At 40.0% G+C, this 26427-nt stretch overlaps 1 protein-coding gene across 2 annotated transcripts in view; it reads left to right on the top strand.

The window, feature by feature from the left end:
* The window catches only part of RNF24 (ring finger protein 24), a 65850-nt gene continuing 39423 nt past the window's right edge, over window positions 1-26427 (top strand). For both annotated transcript variants that reach the window (XR_002831117.1, XM_006096422.2), the window contains exon 1: window positions 1-79. The gene's annotated coding sequence lies outside the window, so the exon portion shown is untranslated. The remainder of the gene's footprint in view (window positions 80-26427) is intronic.

Genomic DNA, 26427 nt, shown 5'->3' with positions numbered 1-26427 from the left:
GGACGCTCTCCACCCACAGCCTCCCGCTCTGGTTCTGACGGTCCCGCACGCCCGCCGCTGCCTCCGCCGGCGCTCCCGAGTGAGTGAACGGGCGAGGGCCGCGCGCCGAGGCCCGTCGCCCCCGGGCTGGGGCTGAGGGGACCGGGCGGGTCCGGGTTCGGGATGCTGAGGAGACCGCGGGCCCGCGCCAGCTTCCCACACACTCACTCGGGCCGCTCCGGAGGGGGCGGGGAGGAGCGGGACCGCGCCCGGGCGGGCGGGGCGGGACGCGAAGAAGGTCCGCCGGGGTCGGAGGGTCCGCCCGGGGTCGGAGGGTGAGTCCGGCACAAAGGGCTGCGCGGGCTGTCACCGGGAGGTCACGGGGGGAAGGTTCGTGGCGCCCCGCACGCCCCGCATGCCGGTGCCCGGCGTCGGGCCCCGGGGAGTGGGAGGCGGCTGGGATGTGCAGGAAGGCGAGGCTGGCGAGCACGGCTGCCTCCTCCGTGTTGGCGGTGGGAGCGCGCCTCGGGGAGCGCGGCGTGGCAGTGTTTTCCTGGTCCCCATCCGCTCCTCCCCTTTCTTTGTGGCGTTTGTCTCGTGGTCGTTTGTCACTGTGTGTATCGCTGTGGTCTAGGGTGCGAGCTCCCGCCTCGGCTCCCTCGGGGCGAGTCGGGCGGCGGCCTCCCGTCTGCGGGTGGGGAGCGGAGTGCTTGCACACGCCGGGGAATGAAGGACCCTTCTTTGTTTGCAGAAGCCTAATGGGGTGTGTGCGTGTGTGTGCGTGTGTCTCCTGTGCAATGAATCCGAGATCATTAAAAAGGGTCTGAGGAAGAAAGGACTTACTACTTCATCAGACTTTTACCCAGTTCTGTCCCTGATGTTCTTTCAAACAGTATTTTGCTTGTTTCTTACTGTAAAACCGGTGGGTTTCGGTCATGGAAAATGTGTGTCTGTGTTCCCGTGGATCTCTGTGTTTAGAGCACATTGTTCGGAGGGCTCGGTTAATGACAGAATGCTCTGTGTGTGCGCCTGGGAACACTCCGGCACACGCAGGACACTGCTTTCGGGTGTCGTTCGCTTACCGTCTGTCCCTATGCTCATGCACGTGTATGGAGAAGTGCTCCGGGACGTCTAGGACCCCGTTTTCTCAGCTCCGCGGTCCAGGAAGGTTTTGTTTCTCCCTGCCCCGTGTGAAGGAGAAGGCGGTCCAGCAGGTTCTGTCCACCTTGCTCTTGTTCTTAATGCGTTGGCACCGGGCTTTATTGCATATGATTACCCTGGCATGTGCCCTTGCTTTGATCCGAGTTTTCTTGTCTTCTGTGGCCTGGCTGTGCAGCCCAGCTCAGTGGCTCCTCTTACCGGACCACTGGGAAACAGAACACCTTTTGTCGTCGTCCTCATCCCCAGAGAGAGAAGGAAACTGCAGGTTCCCACAGGCTTGATCAGTCAGACTAGCTGCCTGACTTTGTCGTCTTCCTAAAGTTAGGAGACCCCGAGTTACAAGCTGATGGAGACCATTTAAAAAGGAGCCCTTCTCATAGCACCCCAGATATTCCTTGCTATTTCCTTTGGACTTTTTTTTTTCTTTCTCTTTTTAAACCAGATTTTTATAAGCTTTAGAAGATAGTTGATTGCATTAGCTTTTACAATATTTTGTATAATTCAGTTTTACCCGTATAGTTTTGTAAAGTGATGGGAAAGTAGTTAAAGTTGGTTAGAAGGAACACACCTCCAACATGTTTTTGTGGTGATCTTTGATTCAAAATAGTGGCGGTAAAAATAATTAGAAGGGCTTACTGGATGATATGAGTAATTGAATTGGCTCAGTTTTAAGATTCTCGTGAAGATTCTTTTTTAATCACGTGTATTTTAATTTGTGGTAGTTTTCAGTACAAAATAAAATGTAAACTAAGCAATCTTCCGCAGCATTGTTTAGTCCCTCTATTAAAAACATCTGCTTTTAATTTGAAGGGGAAGCTTTCCGTCCGTTGTATTGGGATCTATTATTCTTCGTAAAATTCTTACCTGATGTTAGCATGGTCAAATTCTTTTTTTTGTAAATGTTAAAATTAGTAAAAGTTGACTTTTCAATTTGGAGAAGTTTTGGTTTTATGAAATAAAATTTTAATAAAAGTTTAATATCGATGATTTTTACTCAAAATAAGTTAACTTAAAAACAAGGGCTTCATTGATTTCCTTAACTGGTATCACTAATATTGAAGCAACTCCAATAATTTATAAACTGCCCACATTCAATTTTTTATCTTTATTTTTTAGGAATTCCCTTAAAACAAACTATAAGGGGAAGTCTTAGATGAACAAAGTAGTATAACCGGAATTGTCGCTGAAATAGGCTTGCATAGTACCACAATATTGTGGAACTTTAATTTTGCAAGAGTGACTTAGCTATTGTTTGAATCAACAAAGGAACCTAAAAACATCCTGGTCTTGTTCAGCATTCTGTTAACTAAATCTTTACCAACCCATAGTTTAGCATTTCCTATAGTAAGATGATTTTAAAAAGAATTCTAAAGTAATGTCTGTATCATCGAAATAGATTAAATTATGTTAAATGCTGTTTTAGTAGTAAATATATTCTTTATATTCATTAGAAATATCAATATTGTTATGTCAGTGATGGTAATAGCAGGTATGGTGACAGTTACCCAAAACGGGGATACATTACCCCCCCAACAATGTCTGATAATAAAAAGTAGAATGTTTTTTCTGTTGAGCATTTTCTATCAATATTTGTTTTCTGTTTCAAATGACAATTTAGTCTAAAATCAGTAGCAAAGTAACATAATGTATTGACTTAAGCTATATGAAATTGCCATTTTTTTAGATTGGGGAGTAGTAAAAAATCAGCAATTTTATATGGTTCAACCACTTTCAACTCTCAGCAGTTCCTTCTGGTATTTACCTTTATTTCTATTTCATTTTTAATGTTTAAACTGCTATTTCTTTATTTTTCACCTTTGGATATTTGGGTATTATCTATTTTAGACGTCTTTCCACCCCCTACTCCTACTTAAATTTTATAGTTCCCAGTTAAGTCAGTTTTCAGTATTTATATGACTGTGACAATGTACCTGTTATTCACAGATGAGCCAGGTAGGATCTAATATTACATTTTCTTTCTTGTACAACTTTTGTTTCTCTTGAATTAAATAGTTACCTCTTTTATTTGTTTTTCATTTACTTTTTTTCTATGTACCAGTTACTAATTCATCCTCAAATTCTATCACAAAACTAATAGTCTTTCAGTATTTTCAAATAATCTGTTTCATTCTTTTTTTCTAGCTGTCATCTAAGACTTTCCTTTATCATTTTGGGAATTCCCTTTGCCTTCTTCCTGTGTTAGATCCTTTATTTCCTGAATCCTGTGTTTCCCTCATTCTTTTTTTTTTTTTAATTTTTTTTATTTTATTGATTTTTTACAGAGAGGAAGGGAGAGGGATAGAGAGTTAGAAACATCGATGGGAGAGAAACATCGATCAGCTGCCTCCTACACACCTCCTACTGGGGATGTGCCCGCAACCAAGGTACATGCCCTTGACCGGAATCAAACCTGGGACCCTTCAGTCCTCAGGCCGACGCTCTATCCACTGAGCCAAACCGGTCAGGGCTCCCTCATTCTTTAGTAGCTTCCCGAGAAAGGGCACATACAAACTCTGAAATTCCTTCCTAAATTCAGAACTTGCATGTCTGGAAATGTCATTTTACCCTCACACTTGAATAGTGGTTTAACTGGTTATTGAATTCTAGATTGAAAATTAGTGTTCCTCTTTTGAAAGCATTGTTCCATTAGCTTCCAGTATTGCTCTTTTTTTAAAATCCTCACCTGAGGATATTTTTTCATTGATTTTTTAGAGAGAGTGGAAGAGAGAGGGAAAAACAGAGAAATGTTGATGTGAGAGAAACATATCAATTGGTTGCCTCCTGCGCTGCCCTGACCAGGGCCCAGGCCAGGGGGGAGCCTGCAACCGAGGTACATGCCCTTGACCAGAATCGAACCTGGGACCCTTAGGTGCCTACACTCTATCCACTGAGCCAAACCATCTAGGGCTAGTATTGTTCTTGAGAAGTCCAATGCCATTCTAACCCCCATTTTCCTTTTTCCTCTCACTCTGAAAGATTTTAAAATCTTTTGTTTATCCCTGGTGTTTCTGATATTTCATGATGTTTCTTAAAACATCTTTTTTTTTTTTGCCATGGGACAGATAGCATTTTTCTCAAATGACGATATGGTATATATGTCCATGCAAACACTATACACACGTCCCATCTCATCCAATATGCTATTCTTTATGGTGTTGACATGCCTCCATCAAGAGGTGGGGGTCTTTGTTTCCTCTCCTTGAACCTGTGCAGACATAAATGCTCTCCAGAATGTTGGGTCTTAAGACAAAACCATAATTTAAGAGCACAGCAAAATGATCAAGAGCATGCACCTTGTGTGTGTGTGGGAGGGGGAGGTAGGGGGTACCTTTTTATTTTTTACTTTTTAATGGAATCATCACTGAAAATGTCAGCATCAGAGAAAATTTCTTCAAGCAGTGAAATGCAGTCACCTTTGAAATCAACACAAAGACTACCAGGTACATTTTTAAAAATCCACCGTAGGGCGTGGCAAAACCATTCATGACCAAAAAAGAAACACTCTTTAAGCTTCACGATTAAATATGTCACGACTAAATATGACATGTATTATTTGCAACAATTTCTGTGATGAGAAGATAGACAAATGGAGCTATGTAGACCACAGCTTGATTGGACATTGTCAGTGACTTTGTGTTTATCTCATAGATTTTTTTTAACCCATCAATTTTTTTTTTTTCTATTTACAGCTCCTTCTCCCTGATCTAGCTTTTCCATGAGTGGCTGAATATTACTGGAGAACTTCAGAGTCATGATTAAAAATCTGAAGTGGGCTCTCAGCACCGCCCAGGAAAAAGCTACGAGATTCCTAACAAGACTTTTTTGCCTATGACTATTTAATAATTTCTCCCCACTCTTTAAACTCATGCACAGCCCACCCCTTTCCATACTGATAAGCAGGCCTCATACTTCATTTAGAAGTATTCAGACAGATACCCTTCATCTTTCCATCACTAAATCTAGAAATTTACCTTCCTTAAGACTCTGTTTTCTGTTTCTATCAGAGGTTAACTCCCCTCCAACTGTATTCCCTCATACCTACTCAAGGACTCGACTCCTGCATTTGTGCCCTCTCTAGCATTAGCAACTCCCCAGGGTACCATTCATATCAACATATACACATGCTCTGATATTGCCCATCTTTGAAAACTGAAGAAAAAATTACAACAAACAACTTTTCTCTGACCTCGCATTCATCTCCTTCTGTTTACTTTCATGGTTATATGTCTCAAAAGAGAACTCTGTATTTCCTCCCTACCTCCTGTATAATACATAGCACTCTCTGGAAATCTGTTGTTGGCTGATATTTTTGTCTCTTGCCCCCTATTGGAAGGTCAGCTTCAGGAAGGCAAGGATTTTATCTGTTCCCACTATGTCCCCTAGGACAGCAACTGGCACAAGTACCTACTCAATTATATTGGGGGGGGGAGCACAACTGACATTTTTAATCTAGTAGAGTGAATAGCTCTTTCCTTTTAAGTTTTTCTAACAAAGTCAAGTTTTTTAAAAAGTTATTTTTATTGATTTCAGAGAGGAAGGGAGAGGAAGAGAGAGATAGAAACATCAATGATGAGAGGGAATCATTGACTGACTGCCTCCTGCACGTTGGGTCAAGCCCGCAACCCAGGCATGTGCCCTTGACCAGAATTGAACCTGGGACCCTTTGGCTGATGCTCTATCCACCGAGCCAAACTGGCTAGGGCAAGTTTTATTTTTAATTATTCACCACTTTTTGCTACACTTAGAGTGAAAAATTATGAAGATTATATTAATGATTGAATTTTCCCCTACATTACATTACATTAAATTCTTTCATAAACGTGATTTCATTGGCAGTCTTGCACCTGGATTCTGGAATCAGACTGGTTGGAGTTGAATTTTAGCTCTTTCACTTTTTGCCATGTGACCTTGGTAGGTTTCCTAACCTCTCTGTTTCCTCATCTGCAAAATGGAAGCAAGAGTATAGTACCCAGCTGATATGTTTGTTATGTGGATCGAATAACATGTAAAATGCTAAACTCATTACTTGATGTGGGTGTAAATCTAATGAAAAATCTAGTTATTTGTATAGCCTTCTTCAATTTCTAATATTTGATCTGACTAAGTCACTGTAATATTTTTTGTCCAGAGTACTTACGTCTCCTAGAGCAGTGGTTCTCAACCTTGGCTGCACATTAGAATCAGCTGGGAATCTTTTTAAAAAAATCTTAAAAAGATTCCCAGGTGATTCTAATGTGTAGCCAAGGTTGAGAACCACTGCCCTAGAGTATGTTGGCTTTAAATGTGATTCAGCTGTTTTTAGTTTTATGTTCGTTTGTTTTTTTCTGATCCTTGCCTCTCTATTACCCAGATTATCCCAGGTGATAGATGGGTAAAATGATCTACAGTTGACACATGAGCACCCCATAGCACTTCCCAGTAGTTTGATCATTTGATTAATCATTTTGATCACTTGATAAAATATTATTGCAAGCCAAGCCCTGTTCTTTATTTGGCTTGCCTAGGAATGAGGTTCCTTCTTCATGTTATTCCACATTAAGTTTTCTTATTTCTGGAAATGCAATACATCATCAACAGATTTTTTTTTTTAAGTAGCTATAAGACTGTTGTTTTCACTTACTAGTTAGCTGGGAAGATAAATATGTGTAGCAACACAAAATCCACTATGAGGGCCAAATGAGGGATAAAGACAGGCTCTGTAGAAGTTCAAAGTAGGAAAAGTCATGTCCTGCCAACCTTAAGGAATTCTTACAACTTTTTTGCATGTTAAAAGGTTTGTTTTAACCTATTCCCATATTATTTGTTTTTATTTTGAAAGCTTGCTTAATAATCATGGGAATAGTTTAGATTTTAAGCTGATAATATACAAGCTAAATCCTAGAGCAGTTTTTAATTTTAGAAATTGTTTCTTGACATAATTAACTTAGCAGTTACTCTGCCTCTTTCTTCTCTTATCTAGGTAAGCAGTGGGGACTCCAATTACCTGAGCATTTTTTACATCGGAGTGTGGTGTTGGGTAAATTTAGGGTTCAAAAAGAATGCCAGATGGTTTAAAGGAATTGTGAGCACTCCAACTAGTGCAGTCCATTGAAAGCCAGCTGGCTGAGCCTCATCTGCTCTGGAGGTAGGAACCAGACACTTTGTTCCATGCCAGCTGGCCCAGGAGTAGCTGGCCAGTGGCTTTATTTTGGTTGGCCATTCCTGGGAAAGCCAGCCTGGGGCCCTCCAGCTGCCCTAAGGATCGTCTGAAATCAGAAAGTTGCTCTGTGCTTCCATGATGCTCTAGGGCAGTGGTCTGCAAACTGCGGCTCGTGAGCCACATGCGGCTCTTTGGCCCCTTGAGTGTGGCTCTTCCACAAAATACCGACTTCTGCGCATGGGCCACGAAGTTTCAATCACACTGTACGTGCGCGCCCGCAGTGGTATTTTGTGGAAGAGCCACACTCAAGGGGCCAAAGAGCTGCATGTGGCTCGCCAGCTGCAGTTTGCCGACCACTGATAGGCAAACCAAAAAATTTATGAACTACCTGTATCTCCTATTGTTCTTACCCAACTCTAAGCATGAAAAATTATGCTCAGTAACTCTAAATTTGAAATAGAATTTAGGTATCATCTCCAAATAGGCTCTTCACCTTGGACTAGAAGAGTTTGGCAAATAATGAAACACCAGAGTATGAGCTAATTTAGTTTATGGGAAATGGGTGGGAAGGGAAGTCAAAGGTGTAGGCTTCCATTCTTTTCCTTTAGCGCAAAAGAAATTGCAAAACTTTTTCAAAATATGTTGAACATCTCATGCTTGGCGGTAATTAAATGAAAGTTTTTGCTTAAACTTATTGTCCCTGAAAACAAGCGTTAAGGCATTTTTGTGGTAGTAAGAGAGATATTTTAAAAATCATAGTATATCAATAGCCAGGGGCAATATTATACCCAGAAAGTCATCTTTCACCTCAGCTAATCTATGCCAAAAAATCTTTTATGCTAATACTTTACATGCATTGCTTATTTACTCCTTACAGCATCAACCCTCAAAGAGTTGTTTATGGGTGATAAAACAGAAGGTCAGAGAAGTAACCTGTTCAGGTTCACAAGGTCAGAGGCCAGGTTTAAGACCCAAGCCTTCAGTCCTAGCTGGTTTGGCTTAGTAGCTGTGGGCTGAAGGATCCCGGGTTGATTCCTGTCAAGGGCACATGCCCGGGTTGTGGGCTCGATCCTTAGTAGGGGGTGTGCAGGAGGTAGCCAGTCAATGATTCTCTCTCATCATTGATGTTTCCATCTCTCTCTCCCTCTCCTGTCCTCTCTGAAATAAATAAAAATATATTTTTAAAAAACCAAGCCTTCATCCTTTAGCCCACCAGATAGCACAGTTGATGTTATCAGTTTTCACAAGAATATATCTCTTTATTATTTAGATACTATCCTGCACTGGCACTTTTGGAAGACCATTGATAAAGGAAATTCAGAAACCTTTGCAGAAAATAGCTGGAGAATAATGAGACATTTTGGGGAGCATCTATATTCTGATGCTCTTGAAGTAATCATTGCAAAACTACTGCAATAAATAAAGATGAAGAAAATAAAAATGACTTGTTAGACTTAGAATGGGACAGAAGAGCTATATAGTTTCATAAGGTTGCCATAACAAATTGCCACAAAATTGATGGCCTAAAACAACAGAAATTTATTCTCTCACAGTTCTGGAGGCCAGAAGTCTGATGACTTTCTGGGTATTAACAGTGCTGCTATACTTCCTCCCAAAACTAGGAGAGAGTGATTCTTCCAGCTTTTGGTGGTTCCATATGTTCCTTGGATGTAGCTACATAACTCCAATCTCTGCTTCTGTCTTCACATAGCCTTCTCCTCTTTCTCTCTCTAATAAAGACACTGTCCTTGGATTTAGGGACCACTGGATAACTCAAAAATGATTTCATCTCCAGATCCTTCACTTAATTACATCTTCAAAGACCCTTTTTCCAAATAAGGTTACATTCACAGGTTTCTGGGGCTATGACATGAACATTTTTTTTTTTGAGGTGGGAGGTGGGGGTTACCATTCAGTCCACTGCAGTGATAAGCACTTCCTTAGTGATTTTCATTTTGACTGCTGCATCACACAGAATCCCATATTAGACAGGTATTCGGTAGATCGGGATACAAGGTGGGGAAAGGTATTGGAAGTATAGAAGGACTGAAGTTCAGAGGAAGGTTAGGGGAGTCAAGGAAGGCTTCATAGAAGCTGTATTGCTTGTGACAGGTCTTGAAGGATCAATAGACTTTTTTCAGATAGTTGGGGTAGCCTGGAATATGCAGATAGTAGTAGTTGCAAAGATAAGGATCCTTCTTCATTTGACTGAAGTGTGGTACTTCGAGAAATAGTGGAGAATAGAGTTGAATAGCCTAAGCCAATTCCTAGGAGGCCTTTAATGTTAGTAGATAAATTTGTATTTTGTTTAGAGTTGCTTATCCAGAGCACTGTATTACAAGGGTTTCTAATAGGCCTTCATAGCTATTATAAACCCTTTGAAAAATAATGTAGTGTTTTTTTTCTATAGAAAGATTTTCAGGTTAAGAACCACTGCTCCATTAGAAATAAAATGTTGCTTTATGTTTTGAAAGATGTCTCTGGAAGATTATTGATTTTCTATTTGGTTTACTTTACTTGGAAGATAATTTGAAAATGGAGCTTCAAAGAGTCTTAGTCAACACTAACTGAAGAATACGTTATAAATTTTGCATACTAAAAGTTAAAATACTCTCAGGGATGTGAAGTAGGTCCTGCGTTCATAGAAAACTGATCAATTACACAAAAAGAAAAACAGCATTCATTTCAAAATGCAGCTATGACTTCTTTGTCTCAATTTTCTCTATTTCAATTCACTACCACCATCCATTTAGAACTCCAGAATTATATAAAATCATGGCACAGTTCTGAGGGGAGAAAACAGACAGCTGCATTTCTAAAAGTTGTGGTTTTTTAAAAATATATTTTGTTAAACTGTTTGTTCTCTACTGTGGGTTTTCAGTGGAATATACTTCAGGACTAAACTATATATTATACCGCTGTCCGACTGTTTTAGTCCGATCAGGCTGCTATAACAAAATATCATAGTCTGGGTGCCTTACAAGCAACAAAAATTTCTCGCAGTTCTAGAGGCTGGGAAGTCCAAGATCAAGGCCCTGGCAGATTCTGTGTCTGGTGAGAACCCACTTCCTGGTGCATAGACGGTACTTTTTGTTTGTCCTCAAGTGGTGAAAGGGATAGGGAAGCTATCTGGGGCCACTTTATAGGGCACTAATCCCATTCATGAGGGCTCCATCCTCGTGACCTAATCACCTCCAGATATCATCACACTGGGATTTAGGTTTCAGTATATGAATTTGAGGGGGAGGGGGGGCGGGGAACACAAACATTTAGTCTATAGCACTGACCATGTGATACAAGGAGAAAATTGATGTAACTGACTCAATTTCTAAATAATCAAATGCTTTGTTAATTTTTTCACTGATCTATTTATATTCTACCTGAGATTAATATTACTTAATTGATTTACCTGTACTTTTTTTCAGGCTTCTCTGCTAAATTTTTTTAAAGATTTTATTACAAAACACTGTAGAGCCCTGACCAGTTTGGCTCAGTGGATAGAGCGTCGGCCTACGGACTGAAGGGTCCCAGGTTCAATTCCGGTCAAGGGCATGTACCTTGGTTGCGGGCACATCCCAGTGGGGGGTGTGCAGGAGGCAGCTGGTCGATGTTTCTCTCTCATCGATGTTTCTCTCTCATCGATGTTTCTCTCTCATCGATGTTTCTAACTCTCTATTGCTCTCCCTTCCTCTCTGTAAAAAATCAATAAAATATATATTTTAAAAAACAACAACAACACTGTAGATACACTCAAAAGTAGATAGTACAACACACCCCTATATGCCCATCACTCAGTTTCAACTATTATCAAGATTTTGCCATATTTGTTTCATTTACTTATTTTTCTTTTATCTTCCTTTGCTGAGGTATTTTAAGCAAATCCTGGGCATTTCTGTATATATACCCTGACATACTTCTATATGCATCTCTAAAAAATAAGGATATTGCCTTATAGAACTAAAATATCATTCTCACACCTAATAAAAGTAACAATTACACCTTGGTATCATCTAATAGTAGATCCTATTCAGGCTTGCCCAGTTGTCTCAAGAATATCTTTTTAGAGATGGTTTGTTCATAGTGGGATTCATAGTCCACAGATCATACATAACTGGTCATTTTGTCTCTCATGTCTATTTTGATCTAGGGCAGTTTCTCCTCCCTCCCTCCCTCTCTCCCCACCTTTTAGTGTGTGCCATGAACTAGTTGCAGGAACCGGGTCAGTAGTCCTGTGGAACTTCTCATATTTGGGATTTGTATGTTTGCTTCATCATGGTGTCAGTTTGTTGCTCTGTTCCCTTTGTTTCTTACAAATGGAAGTTAACTCTAGAGGCTTGATTAAAATCAGGTTTAAGTTTTTTGGCAAGAATGCTTAGGAGGTCTGTTGTGTCTGGCTATGCCACTACTTTTGAAGTTAAAAGACCCTAGTGATAATCATGTCAGTATCATTTGTTTCCTCCTATGTGGCAAAATGGTGATATTCTTATTTTGACATTTCTTCCACATTTATTCGCAGTTCTATAAAGAAGACCTTTACTTCATCAACTAGGGCTGTTTGGGGTTACCCTGAAATACATTCTGTATGAGGGACTGCCAAGTAATTTTATACTATTGTATTCTTGATAAAAGATAATGAGTTTGAATAAGAATAAAAGGAATTGAATTTATCTGTTGATTTAATGAGTGTTACAATAAAATTCTGAGTACTACAGCAAAATGTGGATGATTGCTTTTCTTTACAAGTGAGATGTGTTTACCCATTGCTCTGAAAGTTAAAGGTGGAGATATATAAAAGCCTTTTTATACTGGAATCAAGCGGTGGAAAGAATACTAGATTTGGATTAAAAAACTGAGAGATCTCTGGAGTTAATTTGGCTCAACCCCTAAATGTATAATCCATTCATTCTGCATAGACTGGGGTGTGTGTGTGTGGGGGGGGTGTATAAAATATTGTCAGCATTTTCATGAAATTGTTTATAGACTAAAGAAAACAAGATTATGTGTTATCGAATTAATGCTTAAAAATGTTTAAAGGCAGGGAGAATTCTCCACTGAATATTATTCTTTTAACTTAAATTACACTTCATGGGAGAAAGTTCTAATGATCATAGTTTCTCATAATACATACCTCTTGTTTAACTTCATGGCTTCACATTTTTATTCAGCACAATTACTGAATAAAGTTATGCTAAATAAAGCCTTACTTATTTGTCCTCCACTGTACCTTAGACAAGTTTGTTTTTAGTTGTCATCTGAATATGTGTATTCTGGGAAAAGTAAACTTGATATCAAATGAAAATTAAACAGGTCAGTGTTCTTAGGTTAGTTACCATTTCTAGACAGCCTCTAAACATCATTTGAGAAGGCCATTAAAAGTATATGCTAGTATGATTTCTCCTTAGGTAAACTTTTGCTATGATTATATTGTTTATTTAAAAATGATAATACTGTGGGTCTTTTTGGAATGATAAAGAATGTCATTATATGAAGAAAAGCTTTGCTTAAGGGTTGCATACTTTACTGGAGTAAATCTGAATGATCCTACTCCTTTGGAACAAACAGTGCTTACTGGTTTCCAATTGTATTTAGCTTTGGGTTGGAATTTGAAAAAATGAAAACCTAAATAAAATAGGTGAAGTTCCCTGACTATTCAGGTGAATACACAACAACAACAAAAAATGTCATTATAAAGGAATACCTCAAAAGATCATGGATAAGAACAGTATACTTATTTTAGTCTGTTGAGCTAAGCATAAAAGCTGATTATTCCTCATTGGGACACTAAAATGGTTTTAGTGCTGAAAATTACATTTTCCTGTTGAATTAAACAGATGCTTGTAGAATACCTACTGTGTGCAAGTCATTAGGCTAGGGAAGTGGTCGGCAAACCCCGGCTCACGAGCCACATGCGGCTCTTTGGCCCCTTGAGTGTGGCTCTTCCACAAAATACCACGTGTGGGCGCGCACGTACAGTGCGATTGAAACTTCCTGGCCCATGCACAGAAGTCGGTTTTCGGCCTGGGCGAGTCTATTTTGAAGAAGTGGCGTTAGAAGAAGTGGGGGGTGTCGGTCGACAGGAGACGCGTGCATGCGGGCCGCTGGATACGCAGCGCAGGGGAGGTACATTGTTTTGAGGTACGTTCACTGGGGTCGACCCCTTCCAACTCTCCCATCCACACTCGTCTTGTATACTTGTTTCAGATTGAGTGTGGATGGGAGAGTTGGAAGGGGTCGACCTCAGCGAATGTACCTCAATCAGATTGAGGACGTTTTTAGCAAAGGCCAGCTTAGGAGTACCCTAATTAAGTTAATAACAATGTACCTACCTATATAGTTTAAGTTTAAAAAATGTGGCTCTCAAAAGAAATTTCAATCGTTGTACTGTTGATATTTGGCTCTGTTGACTAATGAGTTTGCCGACCACTGGGCTAGGTGTTCAGTAGTAGAGTTGGTTTCAATATTTGACAGAAGATAGAGCCCTCTAAAAGTTGTTTCAACTATGTTATTTCATCCTAACTTAATATAACCAATAGTTTCTGGGCTTAGGCCTCATCATGCAGCCTTTGTCCTATTTTCTTGTTTGTTAAGTGCTGTGTGGGCTAGAGAGGTGAGCACAGGGATTAGTGGGGTTGAAGCTCTGCCCTTTGGAGGCCCCAAAACATAGATATATATATATATATTCTCCTTTTCTGTCCTCTGCCAGAAACCACCCTTTCTGTAAAGGGTGGTTTTTGTCTGTTTAGGGATATTTCAATTATTTCATCCAGTATGCTGCTTGGATTTACCATCTTACCTTTATTCATATTAATACCAATTTATTGAATATCTTTTAAGTGCCAGGTATTGTTCAGTCTGAATTTATAGAAATTCCACATCTTGTGGTAAGAAACTTTATTATTAATGAAGCTTAATGAAGTTAAAACCATTACAGTTAATAAAGTTAAGGTATATAGTTCACTTGTGGATTTACTAGATCTGAGGTTGTAATTTTAATATTGTTCTGGAAATTTTACATATGATCTCACTTAAAAGATCCTGTAAAGCTGAACAGAACTGGCTCCTCATGAAGAACTTCCTTCAGGCTAAGATAACTCACCACAAATGCAATGAAATTGATGGAGCCTGCATTTAGATTTTATTCAGACTAACCTCCAGCTCTTAATAAGTTCTGGGATTTGAATAAGTTCTGGCCCTACTATTTGTTAATAGTGTGACCTTGGTGAGTCACTACCTCTCAGCTTCAAATAGACATATTTATAATGGAATGCTTCATAGTTATTGAATTTATTGTAATTGAATAACTTCAGGGTTATTGTGAGTGTAATTTATCTCCTTTAATAAAGTGCCCTCGTAATGATTGTTGTTGTTAGGCAAGGGATGGGACAATGGGTATGTGAAAATAATCTCTGCTACATCTCAGTTCTCTCCTTTTCACAAACATGAGATCAGTTATGCTGCCAGCTTAGTCTGGATGCTGAGCTGTGGCTGGTTAGAGGTTCTATTGCACTAATGGTCAGATGATGTAAAAAGTTGTGACTACTTAACTGCCCTACATACTTTCTTTTTAGGAAATTGTGGATATATTTTTTTAAGTATATTTTTATTGATTTCAGAGATGAAGGGAGAGAGAGAGAGACATCAGTGATGAGAAAGAATCATTGATTGGCTCCCTCCTGCACGTCCCACACTGGGGATTGAACCCTCAGCCTGGCATGTGCCCTGACTGGAAATCGAACCGTGACCTCCTGGTTCACAGGTCAACACTCAACCACTGAGCCATGCCAGCCAGGCTGGATATATCATTTTTGATGGTTGTCTTAAGTCAGTTCTCTTCCCTCCTCCCCTTTTTAAACAGCTTTATTGAGACTTAGTTTATATTCCATATAGTTCACCCATTTAAAGTATACTGTACAATGTATATTCATAGAGTTGTGTATTCATTACCACAATCAATTTTAGAACATATTTGCCCTAGCCAGTTTGGCTCAGTGGATAAAGTGTCAGCCTGCAGACTGAAGGGTCCCAGATTTGATTTCAGTCAAGGGCATGTACCTTGGTTGCAGGCTCTATTTCCCCCCAACCACCCACCCCCACCCCCGTCCCCGTCCTCCACTTCCTCCCACACTGGTCTGGGCAAGTGCTGGAGGCAACTAATCTATGTCTCTCTGTCTCTCCCCAACCCTTTCACTCCCTCTAAAAATCAATGGAAAATATCCTCGGGTAAGGATTAACAAAAAATTAAAAATTAAATTTTAGAACATTCTCTTTATCATCATCCCAAAAAGAAATCCTGCTTCCCTAGCCATCACTCCCCAATCTTGCCACTCCTTTCCTGGCCTAAGCAATCACTAATCTACTCTTTCTGTCTCTCTAGATTTGCCTATTCTGGGCCTTTCAAAATGGAATCATATAATATGTGGTCCTTTGTGACTGGCTTCTTTTACCTAGCATGATATTTTCAAGGACTACCCACGTTCTCTGTATCATATTAAGGTGCTCAGAGGGACACTGACCTATCCTGTAGGAAGAAGTGATGAAGTGACTCTTTTTCTAATAAAGAAAGTTGACTAGTGTTCCATAACTGGTGTCCCAGTTGCAAAGATGAGAAAAGCCCTATAAACATTTACTGTAGCTGCAAACCAAAGAATGGTGTTCTAGTGTAGAATGTGGAAAAGATTTATGCCATTTGTGTACATGAATAATGTCATGATTGTTTGTACATCTTTCACTGTGGATAATAATGTGTAACTCTACAGGTATATTTTAACTAAAACTGTTGCACCACTGTCATTTTTATTTGCTATTTTCTTCTCTCTTTTTTTTTTAAACTGTAAAGCACCATACAAATATAAGGCACTATGCTTTATTGTCCAATCTCTCTGGGACTCTGTTTCCCCATCTTTTAAAAGCAGGAATTACATTAAATTGGTGTTTCTTCTTTTTTTTATTAAATTTATTGGGGTGACATTGGTCAACATGAGCATATAGGTTCCTGGTGTGGGTTTCTATGTTATAAGATCTGTATATTGCACCATGTGCCCACCACCCAAAGCTATTTTCCTCCTGTAGCTAATTTTCCTGCTGAGTGTTCTGCATAACTCAGACAAATTATATATAATACCTTTAGTTATATGCTACATATTTTATCTTTATGTGAGCCTGATGAGCTAAATGCTAGGTATTTTATTTAAGGATAAACAGTGATTATGTATTAGTATAAATGAGTTGTTGGAAACAGGATATATGTAAGTACAATCCTCAGAGCATATGTCCCCCTCAAATTTGTGGCTGTAGTAAAAAACAAAACAAAAACCAGCCATTTGATTTTGAAAAACTCAACCTCTCTGTGGCTCAGATTCTTCCTCTGTAAAAGTGGGGCAATTGGGCCCTAACCAGTTTGGCCCAATGGATAGAGTGTAGGCCTGTGGACTGAAGGGTCCCGGATTCGATTCTGGTCAAGGCACGTAGGTTGCAGGCTCAATGCCCGGGGCGTGAGGCACCCAATTGATGTGTCTTTCTCACATCAATGTTTCTCTCTCTCTGTCTCTTCCCCTCCCTTCACTCTCTCTCTAAAAATCAATGGAAAAATATCCTTGGGTGAGGATTAACAACAACAACAAAATAAGTGGGGCATTTGGACTAATGCAGCAGTTCTCAACCTGTGGGTCGCGACCCCTTTGGCGGTCGAACAACCCTGTCACAGGGGTCGCCTAAGACCATCCTGCATATCAGATATTTACATTACAATTCATAACAGTAGCAACATTACAGTTATGAAGTAGCAACGAAAATAATTTTATGGTTGGATCACAACATGAGGAACTGTATTTAAAGGGCCAGAAGGTTGAGAACCACTGGACTAATAATTAGTGCTGACGTTCTTTAACTCATGGTTCTGTGAAAATAATTGGTAAATGTGTTACTGATCATTCCAGACTACTTTCTACATCACATAAAGAAAATTGAATTGTAGCCCTAGCCAGTTTGGCTCAGTAGATACAGTGTCGGCACAGACTGAAGGGTTTTGGGTTCTATTTCAGTCAAGGGCACATATCTCGGTTGCAGGCTTAATCCCCGACCCCCCGTCAGGGACCATGCGGGAGGCAACCAATCAGTGTATCTCTCTCACATCAATGTTTCTCTCTCTCTGTCTCTCCCCCTCCCTTCCACTCTCTCTAAAAATCAATGGAAAATATTCTTGGGTGAGGATTAACCCAAAAAAGGAAAATTGCATTCTAATGTCTGTTTTCCTGTGTTCTAATTAGGATCCATGGTCTGATATTCCAAATTGTCTATTAATACAAAATAATTTAAAATAGTACTCACCTAGAACATCAGTATGTTAAATAGATGGGTTCATCTGTGACAGAAAACCCAGAATAAGTGCCTTAAAATGAGATTAAAATTTATTTCTCACTCATGTAAAAGTTGGCACAGATGTGGTATGGAGCTTCATGGCATCATGGATCTTTTACAGATTATCCCTTTTTCCCTCTTAGCACTCTGCCCTCTTCTTAGGTGTAAACCATATTCTTATTGAGCAAGATGGTGACATACACAGGGAGCAGGATGGAGAAAGGGATGAAGTAGAAGGTAGAAGGCACCTTCAGTGCTCTGTTAAGCATGATTCCCAGACATTTCTATGTGCATCCATTGCATTGGCTAGATTTGAGATATGTGGCCATTCACAGCTGCAAGGAAAGCTGGAAAGTGTAGCCATGTGCCCAGCTAAAAATTCTAATTAGAGTGGAAGAAAGGGAGAAAAGATTTTCGGGTTTGGGGAGTCTCTACTATAATCTGATTAATGATAAACAAAAGAGAAAACTAAGGAGCATTTGCAATTACATCTCTTCCTTCTTTAGTAGCTGTTTCTAGTAGGTGATATTGGTTCTCTAAATGGAAATGTCCTTTTAAAGGAGAAGAGCTGACACCGTCTTGGAAACATCTCTTAAGAATGTTATTTTTGCCCTAGCTCGGTTGGTTGGAGTGTCGTCCCATGTATTGAATGGTTGAGGATTCAATCCCCAGTCCGGGTGGTTGTGGGAGGTAAACAATTGATGTTTCTCTCTCTCTAAAATCAACTTAAAAGAAAATAAATAGTAAAAAATTTAAAATATTGTTAAATGTCATTCTCTTTTCTGTAATTGGGTTAACGCACAAGGATCTTCCAAGAGAGAATTGCTAGATATATTTCCTAATTTTAATTCATGAGTTTATATTATGATTTATGAGCCAGCCTCTTGTGAGTTCAGTAACCCCTGGGGAAACTGATCAAGCCGAGAATAGACTCAACCGTACAGTGAACATACTGGGAACATATAACTGCAAGGCTTCATGTGACCTGAACCACCCCTCTCTCATTCCTGATCTTGAAGGGAGGGAAATCACAAACTTGTATAGTTTTACTATATCCATCTATAAAATCAAAATAATAGTGTTTAGCATGATGAATATGACGGGTGTGCTGGGGCTGTGGTCTCCTCTCCGCGTCCCGCACCGAGGGGGAGACTTGAACCGATTCGTGCAAGTAGGAGGCGCTTTCGGGATTAAAAAATAATGAAAGACAGACATAAAATAGATTAAAAGCTTGGGCTGGGTGTGGTGCCTGCCCTCTGGAGGGACAGGCACAGAGAGCCTGCCCTCTGGAGGGACAGAGCACTCAGAGAGAGCCAGCTCTGAAAGCTGATTTATTATATACTCGAATTACAGGAAGTTACGTCACATCTGGGTGGACCTTTGACATCATGAGATCCATCCCCTGAACACTGGGCGGGAGAGTCAGACTGGGTGGCGTCCAGTCTTTGACTGGTCCTGCCCTCAGGGAGTGGCTCTGCCGTCCCCCTGAGTCCCAGCTGACGTAAATTAAGCCAAGTGTATTCTAACGGCCCTTAACACCAGTGGTCTTATAAAATGTTTTAAAGTAGGAAAGAACTTCCAGGGTTAATGATATGGCAAGTCTTGACTCTTAAAACCCCATTTAGAGAATTATTCATGGTTCTAGATTGTGGCCTTTTCAGAATTTTTGAGAATAAATAATCAGCAGAACCAGACTATCCTCCAGAATATTGAAATAATATATTTCATCTGCAGCATTCTCTCAGCTGCTCCATTACCTGCCTGAAATCATCTTAAGGATGAAGTCTTCCCATCTCTCTCTTAAAAGAACAAAGTGATCCCAGTAAACAAAGGAGACCATGCTTAGGACTATAATATCTAGAAACTTCAGTTCATTTTCACCAGTGTCAAAATACCAGGCAGCCTGTACACTTTGCTGGATTCATAACTATTTGAGGCTTGCTCAGTGAGTCATGAGCATTCAGATGCTGCTTTATGGCTGTAGAATTATCTTATAAAAGTAAGATCTCAAAACCAATAGGCTTTTGATTTACACAGATTAGCCATCTGGAAATTGTGTTGAAGAAATGCAGCTAAACTAATGACTGTTTCCCAAAATTCCCTTCTCAATCTGAGTCACTTCAGAAAGGAGTCCACTTGTGGCCCAGGCTCAGAGATTTGGATCTGAACCAGCATGGCCCAGGAAGATGAGGCCCAGGCTCAAATTATCCCTGACTCAGGAATATTCAAACACTAACCTCAGTGCCAACCTTGCAACAACAAAAAAAAAAGACCTTGATCATGATGATGAGCACTCCTGTATGCCAGGCACATCCCCCAGAGACAGATGTTGTAACTTGCCTTATTTTACACATGAGGAAATTGAGACTTGCCTATGGTTCCAGAGTGGGGAGTAGCTAAGCTCAAGTCTGTAGTTAATGCCTCAGCTATGGCATCTTCCATGAAGCCCTCTGATGTTCCCTCATTTCCTGATTAATGAATTTCTAAGCCACAGAGACCTTGTTTTCTCTTATTTTCAGGGATGTGTTTTTCATTTGTTAGCTCGTTCTCGTTTTACCACTCTAGAATTGCTTGTGGTTTTACTAAACTTCCTTGTTTCAGTTTCAATACATATAACTTATACATCTAAATCTTTCCTCTTCAGGGATCCTAAGCTCCTGTATGAATTCTGAATAACTGGTACCTTTTCTAGAATCTGAGAATTCAACAGTAAAGTATTGGAATTAATGTGCTCAATCCAGAACCCTAGAGAATGGGAGGTAACCGATCAAGGTTTATAAAGGACCCTCTTGCCACTTCTCTCACAGTAACTTGAACAGGGTCTAGAGAATGTACCTTCCCAAGGGTTCAGGGTTTGAAATAGAGTCACCCACAGCTCAGTAACTTTTTTATGCTATAGTTTAGAAAGGGAGATGAAGGAACAAAAGGGGACACCTGTAATACTTTAAACAATAAAGATAAATTTAAAAAGAAAAAGGAAAAAATGGAGGTCCATATGTAGAGCAAATTCAGCGCTGTCTAATAACTTTTTGTATACTTGGATTTAGTTATTAAATTACCCAGTCTGTAGACTGAACAAACTTAAGTCCTTTAATTTAAAACCAAATTAATCTTTCATGACTGCTCCATTAAACAGAGTTGTATTGATTTCTATCTGGTACCCTGTGCTTTTCCAGGGAATTATAACTGATTGTTGATTTATTTTCTATGAACATGTGTCTTAAATACAATTGACTGTCTAGATTATCACAGCCAACTCTTCCCTTTATTTACTTTGTAATGGATTTTAGAGAGAGAAAGGGAAAGAAAAACATTGATGTGAGAGAGAAACATCGATAGGTTGCCTCCCGCATGTGCCCTGACTGGGGATCAAACCTACCACCTGGGTGTTTGCTGTGACCAGGAATCGAACCCATCACCTTTTGGTGTATGGGATGACACTCCAACCAACTGAACCACACTGGCCAGGACAACTCTTAGCTTTATTTAAAGAGTGGCTCTTTTTTTGGTTTTTAGGACCACTCTGGCTCTTTATTTTAGGGTGTTTCTTGGTTATCACATAGATCCAGCAGTTCCCCGGGGTGGGTTTTCAATATTCAAAGCTATTTCCAGAAATACCATGACATTTTCAAAATCAAATAAACCTTTATTAGTTTTAAAGACACAGTCTGTGTCACAGATTGGGGAAGACTAAAGAAACATAACTAGGAGAAACCAAGATGGCGGCATAGGTAAACACTGGAGTTTGCTGCCTCGCACAACCACTTCAAAAATACAACTAAAAGACGGAACAGACATCACCCAGAACCACAGGAAGGCTGGCTGAGTAGAAATTCTACAACTAGAAGGAAAGAGAAAAGCATACCGAGACTCAGAGGAGGTGCGGTGCGGAAGTAAAATACTAAGGTACAGAGGCGCACGCGGAGCGGGCTGGCGGCTGAGGGCACGGTTGTCTTTTTCAATCGGGAGGGAGTCTCAGGCTCTGAGTTCCAGTTCCGGGCGAGTCTCTGGGGACCTAGACTCATACGGGAGAAGTGGGACTGTCTGGCATCGGTCGGAACTCGAGGGCAGCTTTCTCTCAGAGGTACTTGTAGCAATTGCTGGGACACTGAGAAGCGGGGCCTCTGAAGGCACGACTGAGAGCAGCCATAACTGCTCATTTGCTGGATAGCCTCAGGCAGAGGCTAGATTAGCACATCCCTAGAGCTCCAGGACAGAAGTTCTCCCACTGCAGACACAGCTGATTCTCACAGCCAATTGGCCTGGAGGTCAACCCCTCCCAGTGTTACTTACAACAATCAAGGCTTAACTACAACAAGACTGTGCACAAAGACCACAAGGGGGAGCGCCAAGAGTGTCCTCCTCAGGTAATTGGGGAGGCTGAACCACTGGGCCCTAGAGGACACTTAGCACAGAAAACCACTTTATCAACACAAGGAAGCATAAAAAATGCGGAGACAAAGAAACAGGACAGAAATGACAGAAATGGAGGAAAGCAAACTGCTGGATATAGAATTCAAAACCACACTTTTAAGGTTTTTCAAGAACTGTCTAGAAGCCGCCGATAAATTTAGTAAGACCCTCGAAAAGACTGGTGAGACCGCCGATAAATGTAGTGAGATCCTCAAGAAATCTAGTGAGACCCTCGATGTTGTGATAAAGGACCAACTAGAAATTAAGCATACACTGACTGAAATAAAGAATATTATACAGACTCCCAACAGCAGACCAGAGGATCGCAAGAATCAAGTCAAAGATTTGAAATACGAAGAAGCAAAAAACACCCAACCAGAAAAGCAAAATGAAAAAAGAATCCAAAAATACGAAGATAGTTTAAGGAGCCTCTGGGACAGCTTCAAGCGTACCAACATCCAAATTATAGGGGTGCCAGAAGAAGAGAGAGAGCAAGGTATTGAAAACCTATTTGAAGAAATAATGACAGAAAACTTCCCCTACCTGGTGAAAGAAATAGACTTCCAAGTCCAGGAAGCGCAGAGAACCCCAAACAAAAGGAATCCAAAGAGGACCACACCAAGACACATCATAATTAAAATGCCAAGAGCAAAAGACAAAGAGAGTATCCTAAAAGCAGCAAGAGAAAGAAAGTCAGTTACCTACAAGGGAGTACCCATACGACTGTCAGCTGATTTCTCAACAGAAACTTTGCAGGCCAGAAGGGAGTGGCAAGAAATATTCAAAGTGATGAATGCCAAGAACCTACAACCAAGATTACTTTATCCAGCAAAGCTATCATTCAGAATTGAAGGTCAGATAAAGAGCTTCACAGATAAGAAAAAGGTAAAGGAGTTCATCACCACCAAACCAATATTATATGAAATGCTGAAAGGTATCCTTTAAGAAGAGGAGGAAGAAGAAAAAGCTAAAGATACAAATTATGAACAACAAATACACATCTATCAACAAGTGAATCTAAAAATCAAGTGAATAAATAATCTGATGAACAGAATGAACTGGTGATTATAATAGAATCAGGGGCATAGAAAGGGAATGGACTGACTATTCTTGGGGGGAAAGGGGTGTGGGGGATGTGGGAAGAGACTGGACAAAAATCGCACACCTATGAATGAGGACAGTGGGTGGGGAGTGAGGGCGGAGGGTGGAGTGGGAACTGGGTGGAGGGGAGTTATGGGGGGGAAAAAAGAGGAACAAATGTAGTAACCTGAACAATAAAGATTTAATAAAAAAAAACATAACTAAATACGATGTGGGATTTTGGATTGGATCCTAGAAAAGAAAAAGAACATTAGTGGAAAAACTGGTAAAATTTTAATAAAGTCTACAGTTCAGTTAATAGTGTTATATCAATGTTGATTTCCTATTATTGTACTATGGTTGTATAGGATTTTAACATTAGGGAAAGCAAGGTGAAAGTTATATAGAAATTCATACAACTTTTCTGTAAATCTAAAACTATTTCAAAATTAAAACTTTACGTAAATATATATATACTGATCCAAAGTGTTTGTGAATTATGATATTGGCCTTTCTTGATGTTCTCTAAGGCAAAGATGACCTAAATGCATCAGTATACTAGCACACTCACTGCCCATAGGAACCAGTGACAGAAATTGTTTCAAATATTGCCAGTCTGGTGCAAGCTAAGTAAGGCCCATGGAAGGCAGCAGGATCTCATGGGAAGCATAAGGATTTGGTTTCAGTCCTGAGTTTCAGTCCCTCTTTACCACTGACTAGTGGTTTCAGTTTGGCCAGCCAACTTGACCTTTCTGAGTCTCAGTTTCTTCATCTGAATATGGAGGAAATAATTCCCAGCCCATGGAGATTATAAGGATTAAGTGGGATTTATGTATTTGAATGTTAGTCAGAAACTCTAAAACACTGTAAAATGTTCATTTGATTAATATCCTAAGGAATGGTTTGGGGGGCGGGGAAGATTCCCTAGTTTTGGAGATTATACATTAGGCTTAGGCTGGCTCTCCTGAGAGTCCGTCCCCCCCCCCCCCCCACGCCACCCCCTTAAAGCTTGCCTTTTATTTCTTTCTCCTATTTCAGCATTATTTTGTGCTCTTTTTCCTACATACTCTTAATTAAGAGTCCCATCCTTAGTTAATTAAAAGACTGTAAAGTAAATAGAAATTAATAGTTAAATGTTAATAAGCAGATTATTTGTGAAATTACAGTGCATGTATGGTTGTCTGCAATAGGAGTCAGAGGGGAATATAAGACATCAAATTTGAATCCCTCTCCACCATCAAGTTCTCATAAAGGCCTGATGGAATTATTTAAATTGAAAATAGAGACTTTATCATCACACAAAAAATTAGACAAAAAATCTTTATGGAGCCAATACAGAATAATTACTGGGAATCTGGCAGAGTAACAATAGACCCACCAAAATAACAAACATCTGAAATAGAATAGTGTTTTAGAAGACAAACTTCAAGTGTGATAGCAAAGATAGTACCTCAGACTTGATTTAGAAACTTTGGTAACACCAAGAAAGAGAAAAACTGTGCACAGATCCAGAGAAAACAATGGGAATAGGAACAGGAAGGGGAAAAAAACTGCAGAAAATGGAATTGCCAATAATAGGGTGGAAAATGATAAAAGATACAAATACTATTAAAAGAAACTGGCTAGAATTTAAGAAAAAGAAACCCTGAAGACTGTGATAAAAAGTATAAAGAAATTTACAAACTGCCTTAAGGGGGAAAAAATGGTATCAAAATAATGAGTGGTCAGTAAAATTGAGGCTAGATGGAGAGATCCAGATTAAAATACAGATGGAGCCCTAACCGGTTTGGCTCAGTGGATAGAGTGTCGGCCTGCGGACTGAAGGATCTCAGGTTCGATTCCGGTCAAGGGCATGTACCTTGGTTGCAGGCACATACCCAGTAGGGAGTGTGCAGGAGGCAGCTGATCAATGTTTCTCTCTCATCGATGTTTCTAACTCTCTATCCCTCTCCCTTCCTCTCTGTAAAAAATCAATAAAAATATATATATTTTTTTTAAAAATACAGATGGAACAGACAAATAGGTTATAACAAATCCTATGAATCTCCATTTTTGCTCCTACAGCTTCCCTCTAAATAAAGGGGGTGAGGAGTGTTGCAATTAGGAGGATACCTCAGAAAAGGAAAACTTGAGGATATTATTATAGAGAAAAATAGACTTTTGCCTACAGATTGAGAGTTTGTGGAATTTTCCAGATTTGGCACTTAATGATATTATACCTACTTATCAGTTTCTTAAAACTGGAAATAAGGAAAAACTATCTACTGGAGAATAAAAGATAAGAATGACCAGACTTTGCAATTTGGGTTATAGAGAGAGAAGATGCATTTAGGGAAACATTTACAAAATACCAGCCAATTTATCGTGCCTAGCTGTCTGCCTTTTGAAGATAAAAGATTTTGAACCCTGATATCTTAGAAGAATTTCCAATAGCCAAGTACCAGAGAAGATTACAAAAGGAATGCAGAGGAAACTTCTGAAATACAGGTGGCAGAGACTGAAGTACTTGGAAAGAAGTGAGGTAGTGAAATCATCCATGACTGGCAGCTTAGTTAGGTATTTGGGCAAAGAACTTCTCAATGAAGGATTTGTACCTGCACTCCAGGTATATTTCAGGGTCTGGACCTCTAAAAGTACAGAAATGAAACCTTCCCTTAACTCAGGGATATAACCAGGGCCTAGGAAAACCTTGCTAACCAAAGCTGTCAGGACTGCCAATTTATAGATTTGTCATGAGAAATGGAATTTTCAGGTGAGCTTGAACCTTGATTAAGCATGAGTAAAATTTTTGCACTCTTTGTCACATGGGGAAAACAGATTAAAATCATTGTATTACTTTGGTGAATTTAGAGTTAGAATAAAGAAACATAAGTGTTATAAGCCCTAGCCAGTTTGGCTCAGTGGATAGAGCAGCCGTGGGCAAACTACAGCCCACGGGCCGGATGCGGCCCGTTTGAAATGAATAAAACTAAAAAAAAAAAAAAGACCGTACCCTTTTATGTAATGATGTTTACTTTGAATTTATATTAGTTCACACAAACACTCCATCCATGCTTTTGTTCCGGCCCTCCGGTCCAGTTTAAGAACCCATTGTGGCCCTCGAGTCAAAAAGTTTGCCCACCCCTGCTCTAGACTCTCTAGACTAAAACAGTTCACAACTAGAGGTGATTTTGACCTTCAAGGGACATTTGGGCAGTGGTTTGGGAGATATTTTTTGGTTGTCACATTTGGGGAGGGGGATGCTACTGACCCTCTAGTGGGTAAGAATCCAAAGGATTCTGCTAGACATCCTACACTAA

Source organism: Myotis lucifugus, unplaced genomic scaffold (genome assembly GCF_000147115.1).
Source record: "Myotis lucifugus unplaced genomic scaffold, Myoluc2.0 scaffold_178, whole genome shotgun sequence".
Classification (NCBI taxonomy): domain Eukaryota; kingdom Metazoa; phylum Chordata; class Mammalia; order Chiroptera; family Vespertilionidae; genus Myotis; species Myotis lucifugus.
The sequence above is the reverse complement of the archived record's forward strand: the minus strand, read 5'-3'. Positions and strand labels throughout refer to the sequence as shown.